General features: G+C 44.8%; 1 long non-coding RNA gene across 1 annotated transcript in view; it reads left to right on the plus strand.

Annotated features, from left to right (window-relative positions):
* LOC311434428 overlaps positions 1 to 2514 on the plus strand; it is a 41630-nt gene extending 39116 nt beyond the window's left edge. The window contains exon 4 of the long non-coding RNA XR_014691477.1: positions 2213 to 2514. This is a non-coding gene — a long non-coding RNA (uncharacterized lncRNA). The remainder of the gene's footprint in view (positions 1 to 2212) is intronic.
* The last annotated feature ends 10282 nt before the right edge of the window (positions 2515 to 12796 follow it).

The following is a 12796-nucleotide window of genomic DNA, read 5'->3' on the forward strand; positions in this document are numbered from 1 at the left end:
GGCATCGGTTCAAAGTCACTTTGAAAAGTGGCAATGGAAAGCATCGAAATGATTCATGATGCCTGAGCATTATGATTTCTCTCAGAAGTGCACAAGACTTCTCCCCAGTCCATGGGTATACAACCGACCTGTTTCATCAACAGCTGGTCGAATGTTTCATTTTTCACCAGATTTTTCTTACTGCTTTAACTTTTTAACCTTCTTATCACCTCTAACTGAATGTGTTTTGGGTGATTTTAAATGAAATTTCAGCACCGCTGTTTTTCAAGAAAAAATATTACTGTTATTTTAGCAGCTTGAAGACAAATACTGCTACGATAATAGAGCAATGGAAAAACACAACTTTACTTGAGCCCTTCTCTCTGCTTGTTTTAAGTATCACTTTAAGTTGCCTTGGAATTTAAGGATGTCAGAAAGCCTTCCATGAGCACAGCCACTGGTAGGAGACATCGCTCTGGTGTGGGGGAAAAAAAGAGTTTTTCAGTTCTTTCCATGTGGGGTGAGTCTGATGGGAAAAGCGAGAAGGGAAGAGGGGAGGTGCTGCACACACACCTCTCTCCAGCCCAGCGGCCCCTGCCATCAGCTTCGCAGCGTGAGTGCATTTTGTTGTACCGTGTGAGTGTCACACAAAGCAAAACCAATTGTAGGTATGAATATGCCTGGTGGTATTTTACGTGTATCTATGGTTTCCGCTCCATTTGTGGGAGAGAGGCTGGTTTAGATTCGTTAGCCTTTCATCAAGAGTATTCCATGGGGCTTTCATGCACTGTTGCCTTTAAGCTGTGAGGGACTGAAATAAATGAGAATCCTGGAATATCAAAAGAAGGCTAACACAGGGATTAAACATCTCCTTGTTTAGCAGGGAAATGATAAAATCGTTATGAGAGTATGGAAAGCAAATTACAGAATGCAAATTGTAAATCCTAAATGTCTAGCCTCCTTCCAACCTGTAGGTAGAGGAACCACGTCGTTACCTGCTTTGAAGCCCCAAACCCCTGGAAATTACTGCTGCATGGGAAGGGGGTCCCCTGCCGTCCTGCTCAGCTAACACGGGGGCTGCACACAGGGAGTGGCAGGGAAAAACAGTTGTTCACAGGGGAGGTTTTGAAGACAAGGCTCTGGCATTGCAAATTTCAGGTTTGCTGTTTGGTTTTTCAGAACACTTTAGACAAATAATGTCAGGATTGATTTAGCAGAGCTGATCCTGCCTTAGGGAAGGGAAAGGAGTAACTGACCTTGCAGGATCTCTTCCCAGTCTCTTTTCAACAATACCATTGTACTAACTATTATTACTTGGCCCTCCGGGACCCCAAACTGTGCAGCATTTTGCATCTCAAAGTCAGTCAGAGAGAAGGTTGCTAAAGGCAAAACAGGTGAAGCCAAGAGTATTGGAGATGCATTTACAGAAATCACTGATATATTATTGTCTGACGTTATTAACTTGAGCTGTTAACCATAAGAAACATATCCAAAAAACTGCATGGCCTCTCTCCCTGCCCCCCCGGTCAGCAGTGGCTTCAGGGCGTATCAGAAGGCCACCCGAATGGAGCCCCTTCGCCCTGCCTCTGAGCAGCGCCGTGGGGTGAGGGCTGAGCAAGGCGCCGTGCACCTCACAGCCTCCCCCTTCGCGTCCCGCTGGCTGCCGCGCGCTCCCTGTCCTGGAGTTATGCAGAGAGGACAGCCCTTAGCTGCAACCTCTCTGTTCCTGCCAGAGTTGTGCCAATTAAGTAGCCCGTTCTGTATTTATTAGGGAAGATTTGCTTATAGCTGGTGACACTTGTGCTGACTGCTGTTAAGATCTCCTCTGCTTTAAAGTCAGCATCTGCATCTCAGAGTGCCAAACAGAACTGCTGCTGAAGAAAGTGTCTCCTGTGAACGGGTTGAATACAAAATTGTTTAGATGTAAATAATACAGTCTGCAAAGGTACACTGGCAACCGGACTAAAGGAGGAAGGAGGCTCAACGGCCTCTGGCTTTTTTTGGTCTTTGCATTCCTTGCCGTTAGAGGCACTGATAATGCAGGCTGGTGGGAGCCAGTGGGAAGGGGAAGGAACTCAGGGGAGATGCAAACACCAGCACACGCACCTCAGAAATGAGAGAGCCAAAGGGCTTTGGAAAAAATGTTGTGACTTCTGTTGACTGGTTGTTTTTTTCTTTCTCTTATCTCCTCCCCTTTCTTCTTTTTCATCTTCTTTCTTAAATTTCTCATTAGCTTCTGCTATGAAATCATGCAGGATGAAATGTTGCCAGCCTGCGCTGACGGCCACCTATCTGCAAGCATTACACAACTCATCCCAGCCCCACGCCAGGTTCGTGCAGAGGTAGCCTTGTGCCCCTTTGAGCTGCCAGTGGCACAGGGAAAGCAGCCACCAGCACCGTGTGCCAGCCGGGCTCCCAGCTCAGCCGAGGAGGCAGCGCTGCCTTCTGGGACGTAGCTGCGAGGTAAAGCTTGTGCCTATCGTTTGTCCTCTGTTGTGCTGCAACTCCTAGAGCTATTACTCATATGGCCAGTAATTATTAGGTGTACTGTAATCACTGTGGCTTTGCACAGTACTACTGTGTGTTATTCTTGTGGCTCACATGCAGAGGGACGATTGCTCCCATGTTGGTGGCGATGCAGCCGGGACAGCGGAGCTACCACCTCGCTGGGTGGTTTGGAAGAATGCCCTTGGCTTTGTCACCTGCAGTTCGGGGCCATGGAAGATGCTTAGAGGCTTCTTCAGATTTTCCAGGTTTCCTTACGGTCATTCTGCATGACTGGACACGCTCTTGAGGATACGTTGTTTGCAACTAGAAATCTAAGGAAGCCTCTGTCTCCTCAATACCCATGGCGTGGAAATGGGAAGGGTGGGGGCACTGAAATAATTCCTAAATCCAGGGGTAGTGCCCTTTTAGTGGGCACAGAGGCTTTCAGGTTATTGGGAGTTTTATTACCTGTGAATCCATTAAAACGAGAATCTCCTTTTTACGTGATGGCAAAGGTGGAAAATGCAGCTTTTGCATGAGAAGCTTGTTAGAATAAAGCAGTGACTGAAATCTGTCAGGAGAGCAAAACCCAACCAAGATGTTTCTGGGGCAGGGTCACGTTTGCACACACCCTGTGCAGGCTCATGTTGCCCCAGCTTCTGCGGTGCAGCTGAGCTCTGTAATGAGGGGAGGGCTCTGAAATGGTCTTTGTGAAAGAGGAGCGTGAGGCTGCTTCCTAACCCAGTCCACAGAAGATAGTGCTCTGCTCTCAAGCTGTTCTTTTAATGAACTTCTCATGACTTCAGTAGATTTACCCATGAGTCAGAGCTAAATTATGCCCCTTTCTGACAGTCTGGTGCTAAACCGGGTAATTTCATTTCAGTGTTAAGGAACAGACCCAATAATCAGTCTAATTTTTCTAGCTCTCCACTGAATCTGTCATTTTCTCCTGGCTAGGACTGGGATGCAGTAGGGAGACTTCCCAGTCATGTGTATGTAATCCCGGTAAGCACCACGGGCTGGATTCTCAGCCCCCCAGCAGGGACGCTCAGCTTGGGGAATGGGCTGCACGTGCAGCAGCAGAGGGCTCCATAAAGGCTGACGATGGAGGTGCTCATCCTGTGCATTACCTGCAGCAACAGCTTTTATAAATAAAGTTAGTGCATTCAAAACAGTCCACTTCAGTGAATGGGGAACCTGCCAACATTCAGCTTTTTAAATAATTCATGGGTCTGATGATAATTGCTATTTCAGTATTTCTGTCTCATTTATTCTACAAGAAAGGCTGACAGCGCTGCAGCTTGATTTTTCTTGGTTAGGCAAAAAAAACAACATTTGCTGGTTACATAGCGTCCTTAGGGAATCCCTCAAAACCAGACAGGGATGCTCATTATTTTCCACTGGCCATGACCACTGGCCTGTGTTAAGACAATTTATTGTTTTCATGTTTACTGTCAGAGGAGGCTGAGCTTGTTTTGTCTTATTTTAAACCTCCCTGAAGCCTGTGCATAAAGATTAACCTGTTGCTCGGTGGTACCTAAATCAGAATTGAGCCTTTTGTACACTGTGGGAATGAAATGGAAATACTACTCCGAGAATGCAGGCAAACAAAACAGGATTCCTGATCTCTTGAAAAATGTATGCTTTTATTTTCTGGACCTCCTACTGTGAGATGGGGAAATCTGAGCAAATGAGCAATCTGACTCTGTCCCCATTGCTACTCACCTTTGATAATTCAGCTGCTAGTGTATTAGGGTGGCAGCCTCAGAATGGGTTAGAAAACAAAAATACAGTTAAGAGCTACTGCAAATTCAAGATGATTGAAGATGATGTCATCAGCAGAGTCAAATGTGTTCATCTCCCAGACTGGGAGTCTGTTCACAATGAGGAATTAGGAAATTAAAAAAAAAAAAAAAAAGTGATTTACACAGAAATAATCCAAGGAAACAACACACTACAACTTGTTGTGTGTGTGTGCAAGCTATGATTAATTTAATCCCAGGAGGTAACATTTCTCCTATTTCATTGCAGGACATGGAAATATTACTGTCCCATTTATTTGAGAGTTTAAATGTATGCTCATAGACCGTATTTTTTTTTTTTCTTATGCTTCCTACAAGCAGGATATGTGCACTTGCATCTTGCAGGCCTGCACGTGGGAAGCAGCCATCTCCAGGCTGAAACAAGAGGCAGCCTTGGCCAGACTGTTTTTTGTTTGTTTGGTTGGTTGTTTTTTTCAGGCCTAGATTTCCAAATATTTCAGCAGTTTTGCTTCTTCTGTTAAATATCAAGTGCAGGGCACAGGGATCTGCCTTGTCTTACTTATTTCAACATGTTTGGTGCCTCCATCTCTCATGGACATCACTAGAGAATTTTGAGATAACGTATATACACACACATACACGTTATATACATATACATGTACATATTATACTTTCCAGCATGGAGAAGCCTTTCATTTAGAGCTGCCTTTAGCCCCCCAGAGTTACGATTTGGTGCTTCTGGTCTGGTCAAAGCATGTTTATTGGAATAAAAACGTAAGTGTTGGCGTAAGTTTTGTTTTGAGGTACCCATCAGCTCCAGAAAGTGGGAGGAAGCTGACGGAAACTATTGGGCTGCTCAGAAATCAAATACCCACGCCAAATATTTAGGACTCAGGAATGCTAAAGGGAGACAGGAGAAAAGAGAGAGCGTAAACGTGGCTGATCCCTCAGTGCTAATCTTCCTCAGACAGAGCAAAAGAGTTAAAGCAAAATCCAGCTTAAAAAGGATGTTTCAGATAGAAAGATGACCAAAGGCTGGTCAGGAGGCAGATGAAAGAAAGTAGGAACCGGCAGAGTGAGGTCCAGTCAAGGGGATGCTAATGTGGCCCTTGGCTATTCAAAGCCAAAAAGCAAGAGATGAGGCGGCCTTGTTCCCTGGGGAGGGATCCTGCTGAAGAAATAAAAACATCTCTATCCTATGCATTAAGCCAATGACTCTATACAATTTATTCAAGCAAATGGCATAAAGAAAAGAGATGGGAAATGAGAATATGCAGTCATAAAGAGCCAAGAACAGGCCAAATCTATTTTTAGGTTCTGTTACATTACAGTACTATTTAGTGGAAGAAAAAGTGGAGAATTCCTCCATGCTATCAGGCAGGGATGAAAGAAATCTCAACCCTTTCTCTGTTACTTCTTATTTTCTGGTGAAAATCTGCCTTTTCTTCCTTTGGTTTTCCATGGCGTCTGATGCAAGTGTGGGAAAAGACTGCTTCCTGGCTTTTTTGTTACATGCCTGCTGTGTTTTCTGTACTGTTCATACACACAGGGAGAAATGGTCCTTGCTGCAAACACCTTACAGTCCTTGGGACATGGCATCTGCCTTGAGTGACTTGGGAGCTCATTTCTTTCATTTATTCTCTTTTTTTCCTTTTTTTTTTTTCCCCTCATATGGGGTGCTCGGGTTGGCTTATTGCAGCTGTTGGGAAATAAGGCCGTTTTTAAGGTGCAGTAAGGTGCAGACCAGCACAAAAACCCTGCTGAGGAATAAATATATAGCAGGAATAGGATTGTGAGAAGAAGGGGGACGTGGCTCTGCAATCGGGATAGTGCATTTAGCAGATGGGACGAAAGGAGGAGTCTGCAAGGCAGGGCTGCTGTGAGTGCCTCACCGGACATGCTGCTCTTCGAGGCCAGAAGAGGCTTCCCAGGGACAAGGAGAGCAGGGATGGCTTCAGGTCATCCTGTCCTGCTCTGGGACCCCTCCAGCACCTCCTCATAGCAGGGTACCCGGACTCCTTAACTTTCTGTTGTATGTGACCATCCCTCTTACGACTGCATTGTTGTATTTGCTTTTTTAACAGAATAACTTGGCCATTTTTACAAATTTTCATCTGAGAAAATCTGATTGTATGACTCAAGTGCCTGTCTCCCAAAGATTGTGTCAAAATCTAATTAAGAATAATTACTCCATCAAATGTCTGCAGCGTTCATTGTAATTTGGTTTGCGAGGCTCAAAGATTTCTGTTGAAACGCATGCAAAGTGATCTGGGTTTTTGATATTTGCCATCAAAATCTTTACCCCTGTGTTCTGAACACGCAGTCTCTGCAGTCAAAACCCGCCCCAGCAACTGGCTGCGCTGCTGTGCTGTTGGTGCCGCTGCCTCTGCCTGCCCTGTGCCTGGGGGCTGCTGTCAGGCAGTGGCACTGGCTGCTCAGGGGGATGAATCCCCCAGCCCTGGGCAAGGGGGAGCAGTCACAAGTGCAACTCTTACAAGTCTCGTTGAGACAAACATCTTTTCATCTAGAACAGAAGTATTACTTTTCATGTAGCAAATCTGGCTGTTCTGTTGTTTTAATGGATTTATAAATTGAGTTTGTTATGAGCAGTGACTCCACCGTTGTGATATTAAATGGTAGGAAAGTGGCCTGCTGTGGTGCAGCCACCTCTTATAAGAACCTTTCCCCCCTCTTCCAAGAGCCTGGGTTTTGAAAACCCAAGAGCAAGGACATCATAGGGAAACTGTTTCCATTCAGTTAAAAAGCTAAATTAGAGCAATTGATCATTTCATTCGGGTGATCAGAGACTCCCAGAGGAAAATGCTGAAACATCTGTAATAGCTAGAATTGCAAACGACAATAAGAGAGTTGGAGCTGTTTGGAAACTTAATTTTCAGCTCCCTGGCAGTTCTGAATATAATAATTAATAGTAGAAATAATTTCAAAAGTTCTCAAAAATCGCTTCAAATCAAGCTAAAATGGAATGTCTCAGTGTGACTGCAAGAACACGTTTTAAAAAATAAGAGAATGGACTAAGTGAAAAGCCACATGAAATTGAAAGGAAAAAAATGCAAGTAATTTATTTAAGAACAGTGATAAAGCTATTTAGACTACTCAAAATATTTTTTCCCTGTATTTTCAATTTGGGACTTGGTGCTACAGGCAGGCTTCTGTGACATGACTTGATGTAGCCACTTATTCTTCACAAAGAAGAAGACTTGCCCAAATCTGTTGTGTCCTGAAGGCAGTGTGTTCCCCACAGTCCAGCAGAGAGTACTGCTTCGCTCCATCATTATTATTCAGCCTTTCTCGAAAGGAAGCCGTTGTCTTTGTGACCTCTGTGCTCTGCATCGGCTCTATCTTGAACACTGTTGAGGCAGAGTGTCCCCCGAGTTACCCCAGCGCAGAGGAGAGGTGCGTTTCCTGAGCTCGTCTCTTAATGGCAGCACTGCAGCGCCGGCCCTGCTGGGAGAGCCAAGAGCTCCCTGGGCAAGGAAAACCAGGGGCAAACTTCAAGGAAAGTAGCAGTAGCGAGTTCAAAACAAAACCAGCAAATCTTCCAAATGGATTCATCTGGAGTTGCCACTAACACATCATCCTGGTATTTAATGCAAGAAACCCCAGCTTAATTGTATTTTCCCTAGCACATGTGGTTTTCATAGGTCTTGGAATGAAAATGTGAAGACAAGTCTATAACCCCTATATATACGTAAAGCTAAGCACACTGAATTTCAGGATAGGTGGTTTGCTTGGAGAAACAAATAAACAAACAAACTACTATGCTTATGTTCAGTTTTTGTCTGTGTTTTTACTTTCTTGGGCAGTTTTTGTTTTAGATCCTTTCCCAGTGAATGACTGCTCCCACCAGAACTGCACATGGCTTCAGTGCGCACTGACAGTCGCAGTGTTTCGTGTTTTATTTTCTTCTTTTTCTTGAGTAGGTAATCTTATTATATTTCTAGGAATTTGTAGTGTCTACATAGGAAATGTTTACTGATTAAAATCGCAAAATGATTTCAATCTACCAAGCTTTCAACCCAATGTGCTTTGCAGGAAATACACCTGTAATTAGAATTAATTTACCAAATGAACCCACCTCTGCAGCAAGCAGGGCTTTTGCAGCCACGGGCCATCCATCTCAAGCACAAAGACAGCCATACAGTCATTATAATGTGGGGCAGACTCTGAGAGAAAAATATTTACCAAGGAGAAGGAAAATTAGAGCACTTCACTGAATTAAAACAAATGTATGTAAACAAAGATACCCTCTGCTTCCATGACCCAGTTATAATATTGATGTGCGTGATCTGAAAATTATATGCTGTGAAAATAACACCGTTACAGAGAGGCATCTGGCTGGCTCTCCTTGATTTCAGATGCATGTAGGATAATTGCATGCTCCAACATAGATCTTAATTTGAATTGTTCCAGAAGAAAAGCTTTTATTTCTCTGAAGTTATGTTAATCCTAGGGCACTGGGTAAATAAAACCTATGAGGGAGGAATAGCAGCAGCTCTGCCGAGTAAAAACAGGCCTGCAGAAGGACTGGACCTGGTTTTGTGCCTCAAAGCATGGTCCAAAACGCAGTGCCCGGCCCACTTCTCGTGCCCAGGGGAGCAGCAGCCTTTGCAGTGGTAGAAGCCGCCCTGTTTGAGCAAAACCTGTGGAAGAATTGCCTGCATTGCACTGCCTGGCGCCAACGTGCACGGTGAAAATGGGACTGCAAATGAAGTAATGGTAACACGCTGATCCTGCTCTTCGTGCGCACATGCTTGGGGACGTAGCAGTGGAGGAAGTAAGGACTGAACCGAAGTACTGCATGTTACCTCACCCCGAACCATGGGGGTATCTTGATTTTTAATCAAAGGCAGGTGCTTCTGTGGGAAGCCAAGCTGTGTTTCAGTCTCAGCAACAATGTGCAAGCTCAAAGATGAAGAGTTTTTTTTTAATGGAAGAATAAAATAAAATTAGCTTAGGCTGTTACTATCAGCCATCATGGTAAAGCTGAGAAAGTAGCTTCTGTAGACTCACTACATTTGTGTGGTAGCTTTGCAGGCAGATTTATGTAAGAATATCTGATCTACTGTTTTATTTGCAAGGCTGGGTGGGACTGTGTATCTTCTGAATACAGCAAAGCAAGCCTTGAGAAATTACGTGCGTTATTCTGACGTTTTCAGAACATTGCTGACACCACCAAATTGCACCTTTTGGTGAACAAGCTGAATGTACAGTGTGTCCCCTGAGTTCTTCTAAAGCTCTTTTGAAGCACCACCTTTCTGTTCCCCGATGGCGCCTGGCTGTGAAGCTAATGTACGACAGATTTGGGAGTGACTCACCAGCCATTTGTTATTGTGCATATATTGTGTATTTATTACCCGCACCATACAAGCAGTTTCCAGATCGAGCATGAAGTTGTGAGTCAAGCTGGTATTTTGAAACGAGGGAGTTTTGTGGGGAAAATGAGCGTGCCAGCGGTGCCGCCTTCTGACAAAAGGCTGGTTCGTGCGGCAGCGCAGGGGAGAAGCTGCTGCATAACGAGTTGCCACTGCTTGAACTTGGGAGAAGAAAAGCATCCCGAGAACCTAATAAGAATATTCAATTCACTGCTTTTATAGACAAGCCTGACTCAGTATGAACGCTCAAGCTTTAAAGGAAGGGGCTGAGCTCTGTTATTTGAAAGATACAATTGTAATTCAAATTCAAAGAATAATTTGAATAAAGTCTGAAGTTGCCACCTGTACAAGCAGCGAGGCAGGACTTGGAGCTCCTGAATCTCTCTGTGGGATGCATCTTCCCAGCTCCCCTTCCCACCCTCCAGCATTTTGCTTCCCTCCTGTGTAGGAAACCTGGGATGGGCAGCGTGAGCGCGGCAGGGAGCACTGCTTCGGCTGGTTGCCTCTGCCACAGGATGGAGGGGCCGTACGGGAGGATAGGGAGACTCCCTCCCAGCAGAGCCATGGACGTGGGGGATGGCTGCGAGGTGCTGGTGGCAGCTGGGCCGGCTGTCCGAGGGATCCACGGGTGGTTTTGTGCTGCTCAGGTTGTCGCCGGGTGGCTGGAGGGGACCAGCTGCCTGCGCGGCTGCAGCGGGTGGGGAGCGGTGCTGCCTGCAGGTACAAGGAAACGGCACAGAGCTCGTGCAGCAGGGCGCAGGATGAGGCCCGTGCTCTCTAATGTGTCACCTTATCTTGGAATTTCACTGATAACTTCCTACCTTCTGTTTCCCAAGAAAAAGCGCCGTGATCAAGGCTGGACTGAAATGCTTAAGTCCTTTTTGAACTCAATCCTCTTTGAACTGCATGACCTCTAATGAAAGCTGGGAAAGTTTAGAGAGGAAAACAGCTTATCTTTTCCTTCTCCTTGCTGGATGGATGCCCTTATTTTGTTTCAGATCGCTCAGCTTTATTTTTGCTAGGGAAATGTTATTTATTCAGCTTTCAAATGTTTGGTCAGCTTATTAATTTTTCATACGCAGGAGCTTTGAATATGTCTCTTTGAAATGCCAGAACTAACCTCCTTTTTCTTTGGGCAGTATACTTGGATTCCCCCATTTTGACCTTCTCCCTAAAGTTGCCTAGACCAATAGCCAGGGTGGCACTGCTGCCAGTTTATGAAGAAATTCCCGTTACACAAGGTTCGTGACAAGGCAGGTACCAGCAGGCACGCACGCACCATCATTTAGTGCATGAAGGATGCGCGTGAGGGAGCACCCAAGGCCACAGAGGTCAGAAGGGGAAAACTAAGCGATCCCATGCTTTCCAGCCTTGCTGTCTTTGGAAACCCACCCTCATCCGTGCTCTTCTAACTTGCAAATAACCTTGGCCTCGTGCAGACACAGAGATGGTAACATAAGGAAAATCGGAGCGCCTTCTCTTTTGGCTGAGGATGAACTGTCTCTGCTGTCACTTCAGTATGGTTAGCATTTTGTTTCCTGCTGCTAATACTTGCTTTACCCTCTGGTGTTGCTTTGACAGGCACAGGCATATTGCACTTTAGGACAAATTCTCAGTGATGCTGCAATGAACTAAATGTGGAGTTTTTTGCTTTGTTTCATATATATATATATATATATGTATATATACACGTACACTTTTTTTTATTTTTCTTGATTTGCTTTATAATAACTTCAGGCTTGCTTCCATTTTTTATTTTTTTTCTGTATCAAGAATATAGAAATAGCACCAGTATGGACTCGCTCTCCTTGCTTTCCACCAAACCACATACTGCCCCTTCCTTACAAACCTTTTTACCTGAATTTACCCTCTCCCACTTCTCCAGTCTCCATTTAATATAAGTTCTTATTTTCTTTAGTTGTTCTCCAGCTGTAATTTTATTTCACCCAACACTCTCCATTACACTGCTGTTTTCCAAGTTTCATATCCTCCTGTCTGACTTCAAACCTGCTGGCTGCAGGCTCCGGCTGCCTCGTACAGTCAGTAAATGAAGGTTCTCTCTCATCGTATGGTATGAATCGCCCCTTCCTCCACTCCCCATAACCTGCTCCTCCAGGCAATTCATTTCATGCACCCTTATGTCTGGAAGTTGGGGAGTGTATTATAGATCAGCGCTTATTTATTGACTTGTGTCCTGTTACTATTTTGCTAGGCGTGTTTTGGTGCATTGCGCTCCCTCCCCAGGTACTTTCTCTCACTGCTTTATTACCTCTGTGAGCTTTCCCTTCAGTGTTTTACAGTTCTCCTCTCCAGGTGTGTGGGGGAACCCGCGCCTCATGGAAAGCAGTAGGATATTGGCTGTTGAAGTTACAGCTGCAGAATACCAAGGGCATCTGTGTACAAGAACAGGATGACTAATAAGCTGTTTAAAAGTGCCTGTGTGACTTAATACACCAATTCATGTCTCTGTGCAAACACACTTGGAAGCCTGAAGTCCCCTGGCTTTCAACTGTTTTTATCATTTATGTGCTTTGTTTGCTTTTACCTGGGTATTCTTAAAAATTAGAAAAGACTAGAGGCTCACGATCCATGTTTGGAGAAGCTGATGTAAGCCTGAAAACCTTCCCTGATTCTATCATTAACTCTTTTCACATCATCAGCACAGAAGCTGAGAAAGAAGAGACAAGCACCTCAGCAGGCAGAGCAAGGGTGCCTGAGCTGTCCGGCTCCTGTTGGTGACACGTACACCGGGGATGGCCAACCCTAAAAAAATCCCCTTGACATTTTAGTTTTTATTTTAACACTGGCTCCTGAGCTCTCCTGCATCAGTGCAGCTTGGCAGAGCAGGTTGTGCTTTCCTTGTGCATGCTGAAGGAGGCGGGAGGGTGCAAACCTCCTCCTCCTCAGAGGCCCCAGCACACTGCAAGAACATGCTTTTGTCGCTGTGTCAGAATTTATAGTTAATGTCTGCAAATTCTGGCAAAATACCAGTAAATGTAATACCATTCCACCACAACAGACATTTTGTATGCAGACACAGACTCTAGGAGGATATAATTGGTACCTATTGCTCTACTTTCAAAATATTGCATTCAAATACATTCTTGTGGAAAAAGAAACTGATGAATCTTCAATACCAGGAGAGTCTGAGATCATCTGCAGACTTTTAATGAG

Source organism: Aythya ferina (genome assembly GCF_964211825.1).
Source record: "Aythya ferina genome assembly, chromosome: 3".
Lineage (NCBI taxonomy): Eukaryota > Metazoa > Chordata > Aves > Anseriformes > Anatidae > Aythya > Aythya ferina.